Source organism: Stylophora pistillata, chromosome 6, assembly GCF_964205215.1.
Source record: "Stylophora pistillata chromosome 6, jaStyPist1.2, whole genome shotgun sequence".
Classification (NCBI taxonomy): Eukaryota; Metazoa; Cnidaria; class Anthozoa; order Scleractinia; family Pocilloporidae; genus Stylophora; species Stylophora pistillata.
The window spans coordinates 28,758,073-28,769,890 of record NC_142524.1 but is presented as its reverse complement, the minus strand read 5'-3'; the positions used below and the strand labels follow the sequence as shown (position 1 = coordinate 28,769,890).

General features: G+C 37.3%; 1 protein-coding gene, 2 long non-coding RNA genes and 1 pseudogene across 7 annotated transcripts in view; 2 read left to right on the top strand and 2 right to left on the bottom strand.

Moving 5' to 3' along the window:
- Positions 1–520, top strand: part of LOC148729277 (sacsin-like) — a 108,726-nt gene extending 108,206 nt beyond the window's left edge. For all 4 annotated transcript variants that reach the window (XM_088763499.1, XM_088763498.1, XM_088763500.1 and 1 more), the window contains one exon: positions 1–520. This exon is cut by the window's left edge and continues 13,320 nt beyond it. The gene's annotated coding sequence lies outside the window, so the exon portion shown is untranslated.
- A 601-nt stretch (positions 521–1,121) lies between these two features.
- Positions 1,122–4,867, bottom strand: LOC111345626 (mediator of RNA polymerase II transcription subunit 9-like; annotated as a pseudogene). The gene is made up of 3 exons (XR_002696298.2): positions 4,447–4,867; positions 4,034–4,161; positions 1,122–3,009 (listed from the first exon to the last, which is right to left on the bottom strand). The product of XR_002696298.2 is annotated as a mediator of RNA polymerase II transcription subunit 9-like (transcript).
- A 136-nt stretch (positions 4,868–5,003) lies between these two features.
- On the top strand, positions 5,004–6,703 carry LOC148729276 (uncharacterized). The gene is made up of 3 exons (XR_016002578.1): positions 5,004–5,142; positions 5,227–5,295; positions 6,242–6,703. It is a non-coding gene; the product is annotated as an uncharacterized LOC148729276 (long non-coding RNA).
- A 2,419-nt stretch (positions 6,704–9,122) lies between these two features.
- On the bottom strand, positions 9,123–11,509 carry LOC148729275 (uncharacterized). Its single transcript, XR_016002577.1, has 3 exons — positions 11,432–11,509; positions 11,278–11,347; positions 9,123–10,031 (listed from the first exon to the last, which is right to left on the bottom strand). It is a non-coding gene; the product is annotated as an uncharacterized LOC148729275 (long non-coding RNA).
- Positions 11,510–11,818: the final 309 nt, after the last annotated feature.

Here is an 11,818-nt window from a genome sequence, read left to right as displayed (position 1 = left end):
CTAACTGGAGGTCACGGGCACCCCAGGACCCACTCTAAGTACGCCCTTTAAGTGATTGGGCTTTCCTCGTGAAAAGGTTTTTAAGGTAACGAACAGCAAGTTTATAGTACTTTTTACAATTCTCGATCATCCTTTCTTCTATTGTAAGGAAGTAGTAGTGTTGATTACAATGAAGAAAAAGTTTTTCTCTACCAATTTGAAGTGAACCGTTTCCACAAAACAAACACAAACAAAATTACTTCATAAGGTGACCTAGACTTTTCTACGAGTTCTTAATATTTTGTAGTTTGCCGAAGCGATAGGAACACTTCTGTATGTTATTGCCATTGGAGATGAACAAGCATCGTTGCCTTAAGTTTTTCACGTCAAGGGAAAACGTTTTCAAGTCTGTTTTAACTATAGCAAGTAAAAATATGAATATAAACCTCTAAAGAGTTTAGATTAATTAATACAAATGTGAAAGTTTCTAATATCCATTAAACAAGGAAATTAATCTTGTATTAAAATTTGTTCCCTGAAATATTACTTCCTAGTATTCTGCTAGCACAGTGGCTTCGTTTCCTTTGAAAGTTACAAGTACTGTTTCCACGCCTCCTCATAAACTCTTAAGTGTGAGAGAATTATTCTATGGGCCTCGTTGTCTGGGCGTTGGACAGAGGGGAGGGCCTCATTACGTTCAAGATTCGGTTGTCTCTTCAAACGTGAATGACTCTTTCCCAAACATTTTTGCCTCGACTTGCCACTCACATTCGTTTTTGAGTAAAGGAAAAAACCTAACTTCTATCAAGGGCAAAATGGAATAAAACAAAAGGAATTCGTAAGTGGAAGCAGTAAGCTTCAATAAGTCCATAATCCCATGAATGAAAGTGACACTATTTCTTTTAAGCCACGATGAACAGTATCACTCTGCCAAAAAATCCCTTCACTCTCATATTTGATCACTAGTTCACTGCAAAGGCATATCAAATGATTTTTAGGCTGCAAGGATAAAGCTGGTTGAAAGTAACTGGACTGAGTGGATTAACAAACTGTGAAAAAAATCTGGCTAGAAATTTGTCTCAGTGATGTAGACTTGATTAAGAGTAACAGTTTGGGGCAAAGACAAGAAAATTTGAGCCTAATCAAAGAGCATGATGTGGTTTATTTGGAGTTAAACAGCATATGGTCAAGTGTTAATTAACACCATTTGGAACCCACGAGAAGAACAAAGTGGTTCTGAGCACACAATACTTAAAACCCAACATTAATTCAGAGTAAGAATTTTTCTACAGTGCACCATGTTAAAAATCACAGCAGGTTGGTACATCTTTCACTTTAAAACCATAACCATAGTCTATACACTCTGGAATGTTATCCAAAGAGAAAATTACAGGAAAAACTCAGTTCAACAGTTGTGAAGATTTAACTTTTTAAGCCACCTTTTGAAAGTGCAACTTGTGGTTGGGTATTCACTGAAAGCCTCATCTCATGTTGTCTGTGGCAAATCCCTGAGCAACTTTAGATAAACTAATACCACCCCTCAATATTCCGAGCTTATTTGCAAAAGTAACACAGCTTCAAAACAATCTATTTTCCTTGTGATAAAATGACCCTGTAAACAAACATAAACATAGCTTCCCCAAGATAGATTAAAGCTTGCCCTTTAGGGATGTAGTGTAGGTAAAATCTCCACAAATAGTTAGAGTATAGCACTCAAATGTATAGGGGAGGCAAGCAAGGCATCTCTGTTTCTCAACCAAGTGCACATTGGATTTGCACAGTTAGGGCTCCTCTGCTGAAACTCCCACTGAAAAGAGAGGTCTTCATTGTTTGATGGTACAACAACTGTAAAAATATGTGTTTCTATCATCTCCAGATATGCCACAGAGAACCACTGCTAAGCTAGTTTAGAATATGTGATGCAAAACCTAAATCCAGAGAAAACACTGTCAAAGTATCTAAGTAGATATAAATAAGTCTCAGTCATAAATAAGTTAAACATCTAATTTCAGTTGTTCTCAGTGTATACTTAAAAAGTGTAGAATCTAATTATTTCCCAGATGTCATCACATGAACAGATCACATTTTGATAAAACCTTACAGGAAGAGCAAAGGAATAGATGACAAAAAAAAAAACAAAGAGCAAAATTAAAAAGGTATTTTATTAGTAACCAAAACTTGATCACTTGTTCCTTCTGCTAATTTTGTTAATAAATCTTGTGAAATGCATAACATGCTCAAAATGTTAATGGAAGCACACAGATATGTCTTTATGGAGCTTTCAGAATGGCAATGCGTAACCAATACCTACATCTGATTGATAGAGATGGTTACTGATACATCCTCTTTTGAAAAGAGGATTTTCTTTATACTTGGTTTGTCTGTGTATTTACTGCTTCCCCAGTTAACACAACAGTGTTATTAATTTCAACTCACATAATGTTTTCTTTAGAGTGAATAAAAATAATGAATAGGAACATTTGGTTATTATTTACACCCTAAAATAGGGATAGAACTCGCAAGGAAATTGATCAGAGTTAAGAATTACTTTTTGACAATTAGCTCTACTGTGAATTATTTCAAACTGATTTCTAAAAAGGCCTCTCTTTCAGACCCACTTGTCGCACTGCATAAGCTTAAATATTTCTGCATATGTATTTCTGCACTGCATCAGCTTAAGTATTTCTGAAAATGGAAAGTCTGCAACGAAGAGGTTGACTATGCAGACTGAAAAAGGGGTTGTTTGGTAAACACTAGGGTTAGTCAGAGTTTGTGCAGCAAACACCCTGCCTCCTGATAACAAAGAGAAATGGTTGAGTACTCCCACTTTCAACTCTAGAGGCAGGAAGAATTTTCTCTCATTCCAAGGGAATGAAGCTTTTCCCAACAGCACATCAGCATCCTCAGTTTTGTTTTTTACCTCTGCATCTTCCAACTGGTGTTGTTGACATCACAGATTTCAACTATTTTGTCTCCTTGACAAAAGCTTCTGCAAACACTGGTAGGTTTCTGTAATTTTTCAGCAGCTCACTGTTGAAATAATACACAGAGAGGGAAAAGCTTCAAGTGCTTTGCTTACCATGAAAAGCTGAAGGGGCATGTATTTTATTTTTATCATCATCATCATCATCATCATCATTATTATTATTATTATTATCATTATTATTATTATCATTATTATCATTATTATTATTATCATTGAGAAATCTCAATACAAGGCTGTATGTTACAGAGGCCATGTGCATCATTTTTGCATATTGTAAAGCCTACAAGCACAATCTAACAATCATGTTTCGTGAAATTTTAATAAACCTACTCTCACTTTCTAGAAAGGAGTGTACATAGGAATGACAGATGAGCAATGTAAGGCACATACACTCTTTAATACCTTTGGAAATCTAAAAAAAATATGGACATCCATGTGCCATCTAACTACTTTGCCAATAAAACTAACATCAAATACATTAGTTGTCTCAAAGGAAAAGTAAAACCTCAACCTTGCTCTATTTTATGCCAAACCTGCAGAATATGCCCAAAGTACAAGCCAAAGTGTAGGGAGAGAACATGAAATGCAGGAAATTTAGCAAATCCTGTAGTTTAAGTGCAGTTTTCACACCTGTGTTGTTAGCAACACTTTAGAACAGTTTATGTTTATTTCAGACAATCATTTTGTTTTGCGTTTTCCTATACATTGCTACAGAGATTGTTTCAATTAGCTCAAATCTCTTAAAGGTCACAAGACAGAGAGGCACTATGTCCAAAACTGATCATCAATAAATAAAGAATCCGAATAATAAGCATATTTTGCTGTTTTGATTTATAAAACTTTTCCCTGTTCTTCAGAACCACTAATTAAAACAAAACATCATTGGCTAGATTATGACATATTTATAGAATACGATACATAAATATATCATTTTCTTGTTCTATAATATAAACTTCAAGAAAAAGAAGCGCACAACGCCCCTATAAAACCATAAGCGACTAACGAAAGGTTGAACGAATAGTCTCATTGTTATCTATTCCAAGCTTTCCTGAGCATATATGTACTCACCATTTTTCAGTGTACTGGGTTTTACACTTAATTAATAGTCCCTTCTGTTCTTCACAGCTCATTTCTATCCCTGGTATCTTGTCTAACAACGCTCTGCAATGTTGCAACTTCGCACGGAAACCATTATCCTACAACAACATGTAATATTTTCAAACAATGCTTCGGCAAAGCTTTGAAACTTTTGCTTTTAAAGCGTCAAAATTGAAATTTGGTGCAGTACAGGCATATCAAACAAAAAATCGTAAAATTTCACTAATCTTGTGCCCCAAATCACATCAAAAAGGTACAATTTTAATTGCCACGATTTTCTTGGGACATTAGTAACTTAGTACTTACACTCTAGACTGAGTATTTTGACTTGATTATAATGAGACGATTGTCTCTCAAAACCGAAATGGAAAACATATAAATACCTTCTTTGTAAACTCCTGGGGATCGTTTGTCTTCTGCAGCGCCTAAATAGTTTCGAATATTATCGGGAGAAGATTAAACTCCTTCGCTACGTCGATTTCTTCAGTTTCACTGGCAGCCATGTTGATAGCATCTGTCATTTCCAGTCCACTACACGAAGGGCAATGTGTACTATGGGGCGCCAAATGTACGGTGGCTTCAAAGGGGCACACTTTCCTCTCTCTTTTTTTTCACTTGCGACTTAGCTGCTACTCTCTTGCGACTTAGCTGCGACTTTCTTGCTACTTTCTTGCGACTTAGCTGCGACTTTCTTGCTACTTTCTTGCGACTTAGCTGCGACTTTCTTGCGACTTAGCTGCGACTTTCTTGCTACTTTCTTGCGACTTAGTTGCGAATTTCTTGCTACTTTCTTGCGACTTAGCTGCGACTTTCTTACTACTTTCTTGCGACTTAGCTGCTACTTTCTTGCTACTTTCTTGCGACTTATCTGCGACTTGCTACTTCTTGCGACTTAGCTGCGACTTTCTTGCTACTTTCTTGCGACTTTGCTGCGACTTTCTTGCGACTTTCTTGCTACTTTCTTGCGACGTAGCTGCCTGGCTACCTAGCGGGGCCGAGTGGGATGCAGGCTAGGTTGCATTGCCGATAAACAACATGGATTCTCTAAAAGAACAGCTAGTTCCGGAGGTCCGAACCAGGTATTTTGACACTTTCTCCTGTCATTCGTTCAAATTAGAAATGCTGAAGGTACAAAAGCTTATATTTGGCTTCATTCTCTTTAGATTTTCAATTTTTTAAAAGAAAAACGTGGGATTAAAGCTGGCGTTTGCCAACAGTTTAAAGACGAAAGGGTAAGAATTCATTACGAACTGTTTCCTGTACTGGACTCGAGATTGTGGCGCACTTAAATTTGATATCTCAGATTGTCTTGTTACACTTTCCTTACCTTCTTGTCACGTCTGGTTTACTTTCGAGAAACCTTTAATCATTTAACTTCAAGATGGGACGGTTATTTGTGCTTCACTGGGAATAGTTTTGACCCTTTTCATAAATGGCTGCCAATTAAATATTTTTTGTAAGTATTAACGCTAGCCAGACTAACCTCGGTTTTGAGTTAATAATGGGAAAGAAATTTTACTCCCAAGCGAGTGTAGTGAAGTTAATTTCATTGCATACAAAATAATTTTTATATTGGTAGCTATTTATCATTCCTAGAATCCAAAGTAATTGATTTGGAAATAATTGGATGAGAGAAAAAAACTTTTTTTTTTTAATTTAATTACTTCCAAATTGGACAAGCATGTAGTCCTTTACCCACTAATTTATGTAATATTCCAAAGTAGATGAACTTGGTGTAGGGCAAATGTTGGGCCTGACATATGGCATGAACATGTACATGTTGAACATGATATACAGCAAATCTTGCTTGTATACATATGGAATTTCTCTTTTTGTATTTAACTCAAGATCTTACTTATTTACTGCTTGATATATTGAGTTGAACACTTGCAGAGAAATTCCATATAAACTCAAGATCTTATTTGTTTTCTGTACATGATATATTGAGTTGAGCACTTCCATATCTGTGTACATCCATGTATTATTCTATAGTATCTGTTTCCATTTTTTCCTTTTTGTGTTTCTTATCTTGGGAAATATACCCATAGGACCCGCAAGTATTTTATGTATTTTTTTTCACAGTTTACGTATTCGTATTACACCTCAAGTGGCTTATTTTACTTGACTAGTTTGACTTCATACTATTCTCTAAGATAAACTCATTTATCCTTACTACAGATGGACTTTACAGCTGTGAGGATGGCAACAGATGGAGATTTGCAAGCTCTTGGTTCGGTTTGTGGGGGCGACATACTTGCACTGAGATAATAAGGATAATGCTGCTCATTGCAATTAGGGATTAATTATTCTTTTCTTTATATACATGTCATTCATGTGTACTCTAATAGGTTGTGTTAACATAACACTTTTAAAACGGAATAGAAAATAGTTCATTACCTGCTATTTACTTTGCTGTTCTACCTTGTTGAGTTCATAGATTTCGAATTACCAGGCCAGATATCTTTATAATACACTGTACTGTAAAGAGTGTGAATGGTGGGTCAGGCAATTTCTCTCCCCCACAGGTATGTAGTTTATGAATGAAAATAATCCATTCTTAGTGTCAAGAGTTTAAGTTCCTTTCCACATTTAGAAAACATGTTGGAAACACAGAAGAAATAAAGTTGATTTTAATTAGCATTTTTAATTGATTTACTTGTGTGGCTCGGTATCCAGCTACAAAATGATAGCGGCATTAGATCTGACCAACAATAAATACCTTGCGATGTACATTTGGCCAAACTGAATATTTGCCAACCTAACATAGCCCCTTAACTAACCGCATACAAAGCTTTGTTTTTGAGTGTACCAAAAACACTGCTCATGCTGGGTAGCCTGTGAACAGGAATGAAATTCAACCATTCTTCTATGGTATGGCATTAATATGGTCCAGTAGATCTAAGTAGAGTTGGAGAGCTTCCTCTGCTGTTGTAGCTGGTTGTAGACCTTCATCCTCCATGATTAGATCACAGAGCTCTTTAAAGTAAGGACATCCTTTCGCTTGTGGTTGCTCGGCACACGTATCCTGTGCGATTTCGATTTCGTTGATGTCAACGGGAGTCATAATCTTGACTCTCAGCTGTTGCCGGAATGAAGTAGAGTACATCTGGCTTTCCCGACGGAGATTGCACATTGCTAGACGGCCGAATTCAGTGAACATTCCACACTAGTACAGCTCTGTTTAGTTCACTTTGTATGACATCCATGAAACAGAACTTCAGGCATTCGCAGTGTATTATATCATCATCGTGATATAAACCAGAATCTCTCAAGTCCTTAAAAAATGTAATCCACCATTCTGCACATCCTTGCCTTAAACGTCCCCACCATGCTTCAATTCTTTGGTTTGCTGTAGATTTCCCATACATGAAACTTTTATCACCTGCAAAGTCGTCATCATGTATTGTGGCTTCAAAGTGCAAGGGTTATCTCAGTGCAAGTATGTCACCCCCACAAACCGAACAAAGAGCTTGCAAATCTCCATCTGTTGCCATCCTCACAGCTGTAAAGTCCATCTGTAGTAAGGATAATTAACAATTATTCCATGAGCGCGCGTTGGATATGAGATGATAGATAGCCAACGAGGGGCGTAGCGCTGAGTTGGCTATAATCATCTCATATCCAACAAGCGCGAGTGGAATAATTGTTTTATTAAAAACGTTCAATTAAATTATTACATTTTATTAAATTTTTAGCTCCCTTTTAATCTTAAGCTGAAATGTATGCTTGCCATATTTGTAGATTATGGTATATTGGCTGATAGACCATAATGGCTAAGCCAATAAAAAGTCTTGAATTGCATTATCCAATGATCTAGTTTTTAATAAATGATTTTATCTTAGAGAATAGTATGGAGTCAAACTAGTCAAGTAAAATAAGCCACTTGAGGTGTAATACGAATATGTAAACTGTGAAAAAAAAAATACATAAAATACTTGCGGGTCCTATGGGTATATTTCCCAAGATAAGAAACACAAAAAGGAAAAAATGGAAACAGATACTATAGAATAATACATGGATGTACACAGATATGGAGGTCCTCAACTCAATATATCATGTACAGCAAACAAATAAGATCTTGAGTTTAAATGGAATTTCTCTGCAAGTGTTCAACTCAATATATCAAGCAGTAAATAAGTAAGATCCCACTCGGCCCCGCTAGGTAGCCAGGAAGCTACGTCGCAAGAAAGTAGCAAGAAAGTCGCAGCAAAGTCGCAGCAAAGTCGCAAGAAAGTAGCAAGAAAGTCGCAGCTAAGTCGCAAGAAAGTAGCAAGTCGCAGATAAGTCGCAAGAAAGTAGCAAGAAATTCGCAGCTAAGTCGCAAGAAAGTAGCAAGTCGCAGATAAGTCGCAAGAAAGTCGCAGGTAAGTCGCAAGAAAGTAGCAAGAAAGTCGCAGCTAAGTCGCAAGAAAGTAGCAAGAAAGTCGCAGCTAAGTCGCAAGAAAGTAGCAAGAAAGTCGCAGCTAAGTCGCAAGGAAGTAGCAAGAAAGTCGCAGCTAAGTCGCAAGAAAGTAGCAAGAAAGTCGCACTAATATAATATATCGACTGAGCTGAGTTAATGCAACTGAAGCGCACGATGCTCGAGGTAAGATTATAAATTAGGTTATCAGTTGCTATCTTGGGGTGCGTTGGTGGTAATGGGTCAATTAGCTTACATTCAATATCGCCCACCCGAGATCGAGAGTGAACTCCGGTTTATTCGTCAACAGGAACCAATAGCAGTTTATCAATTACTTCTCGGGTACTCATGGGTACTATTGACGATGTTTGACTGATATCAACAAAGTTGAAATGGTAAATTGGCCACCGTAACGATTACAAAAGCTGACGTTTCAAGCGTTAGCCCTTCGTCGGAGCGGAGAAAAAGAGACGCTGCTACGCAGCTCGGGGAATCTCGCTGCTTCGCAGCCCGAAAGGATTGTAAACAGGGAGAAAAAGGAGAGAAAAAAGAGAAACCTCTGGAGCCAGGGTACGACGAAGGGCTAACGCTCCGACGAAGGGCTAACGCTCGGAACGTCAGCTTTTGTAATCGTTACGGTGGCCAATTTACCATTTCAACTTTATTGATATATCCAAATTAATTCGTTACTCCCACCGACGCAGCCCCAAACAGTTTCTTTCGAAACTATCAGCCTTTATTCATTTGACTGATATCGATTGTTAAATCAATGCTTATTTCTTTTGGGCGCTTTTAATGTGGAGGATCGACCAATACACTGATTCTTTTTAGACCATACTGCATATTCAATAATTTATTCAATAATTAAACACTGCTCATGCTGGGTAGCCTGTGAACAGGAATGAAATTCAACCATTCTTCTATGGTATGGCATTAATATGGTCCAGTAGATCTAAGTAGAGTTGGAGAGCTTCCTCTGCTGTTGTAGCTGGTTGTAGACCTTCATCCTCCATGATTAGATCACAGAGCTCTTTAAAGTAAGGACATCCTTTCGCTTGTGGTTGCTCGGCACACGTATCCTGTGCGATTTCGATTTCGTTGATGTCAACGGGAGTCATAATCTTGACTCTCAGCTGTTGCCGGAATGAAGTAGAGTACATCTGGCTTTCCCGACGGAGATTGCACATTGCTAGACGGCCGAATTCAGTGAACATTCCACACTAGTACAGCTCTGTTTAGTTCACTTTGTATGACATCCATGAAACAGAACTTCAGGCATTCGCAGTGTATTATATCATCATCGTGATATAAACCAGAATCTCTCAAGTCCTTAAAAAATGTAATCCACCATTCTGCACATCCTTGCCTTAAACGTCCCCACCATGCTTCAATTCTTTGGTTTGCTGTAGATTTCCCATACATGAAACTTTTATCACCTGCAAAGTCGTCATCATGTATTGTGGCTTCAAAGTGCAAGGGTTATCTCAGTGCAAGTATGTCACCCCCACAAACCGAACAAAGAGCTTGCAAATCTCCATCTGTTGCCATCCTCACAGCTGTAAAGTCCATCTGTAGTAAGGATAATTAACAATTATTCCATGAGCGCGCGTTGGATATGAGATGATAGATAGCCAACGAGGGGCGTAGCGCTGAGTTGGCTATAATCATCTCATATCCAACAAGCGCGAGTGGAATAATTGTTTTATTAAAAACGTTCAATTAAATTATTACATTTTATTAAATTTTTAGCTCCCTTTTAATCTTAAGCTGAAATGTATGCTTGCCATATTTGTAGATTATGGTATATTGGCTGATAGACCATAATGGCTAAGCCAATAAAAAGTCTTGAATTGCATTATCCAATGATCTAGTTTTTAATAAATGATTTTATCTTAGAGAATAGTATGGAGTCAAACTAGTCAAGTAAAATAAGCCACTTGAGGTGTAATACGAATATGTAAACTGTGAAAAAAAAAATACATAAAATACTTGCGGGTCCTATGGGTATATTTCCCAAGATAAGAAACACAAAAAGGAAAAAATGGAAACAGATACTATAGAATAATACATGGATGTACACAGATATGGAGGTCCTCAACTCAATATATCATGTACAGCAAACAAATAAGATCTTGAGTTTAAATGGAATTTCTCTGCAAGTGTTCAACTCAATATATCAAGCAGTAAATAAGTAAGATCTTGAGTTAAATACAAAAAGAGAAATTCCATATGTCTATAAGCAACATTTGCTGTATATCATGTTCAACATGTACGTGTACATGCCATATATCAAGCCCAACATTTGCCCTACATCAAGTTCATCTACTTTGGAGTATTACATAAATTAGTGGGTAAAGGACTACATGCTTGTCCACTCTGGAAGTAATTAAATTAAAAAAAAAAAAGTTTTTTTCTCTCATCCAATTATTTCCAAATCAATTACTTTGGATTCTAGGAATGATAAATAGCTACCAATATAAAAATTATTTTGTATGCAATGAAAAAAACTTCACTAAACTCGTTTGGGAGTAAAATTTCTTTCAAATTATTAACTCAAAACCGAGGTTAGTCTGGCTAGTTTAAATACTTCCAAAAAAAATATAATTGGCAGCCATTTATGAAAAGGGTCAAAACTATTCCCAGTGAAGCACAAATAACCGTCCCATCTTGAAGTTAAATGATTAAAGGTTTCTCGAAAGTAAACCAGACGTGACAAGAAGGTAAGGAAAGTGTAACAAGACAATCTGAGATATCAAATTTAAGTGCGCCACAATCTCGAGTCCAGTACAGGAAACAGTTCGTAATGAATTCTTACCCTTTCGTCTTTAAAATGTTGGCAAACGCCAGCTTTAATCCCACGTTTTTCTTTTAAAAAAATTGAAAATCTAAAGAGAATGAAGCCAAATATAAGCTTTTGTACCTTCAGCATTTCTAATTTGAACGAATGACAGGAGAAAGTGTCAAAATACCTGGTTCGGACCTCCGGAACTAGCTGTTCTTTTAGAGAATCCATGTTGATCGGCAATGCAACCTAGCCTGCATCCCACTCGGCCCCGCTAGGTAGCCAGGAAGCTACGTCGCAAGAAAGTAGCAAGAAAGTCGCAGCAAAGTCGCAGCAAAGTCGCAAGAAAGTAGCAAGAAAGTCGCAGCTAAGTCGCAAGAAAGTAGCAAGTCGCAGATAAGTCGCAAGAAAGTAGCAAGAAATTCGCAGCTAAGTCGCAAGAAAGTAGCAAGTCGCAGATAAGTCGCAAGAAAGTCGCAGGTAAGTCGCAAGAAAGTAGCAAGAAAGTCGCAGCTAAGTCGCAAGAAAGTAGCAAGAAAGTCGCAGCTAAGTCGCAAGAAAGTAGCAAGAAAGT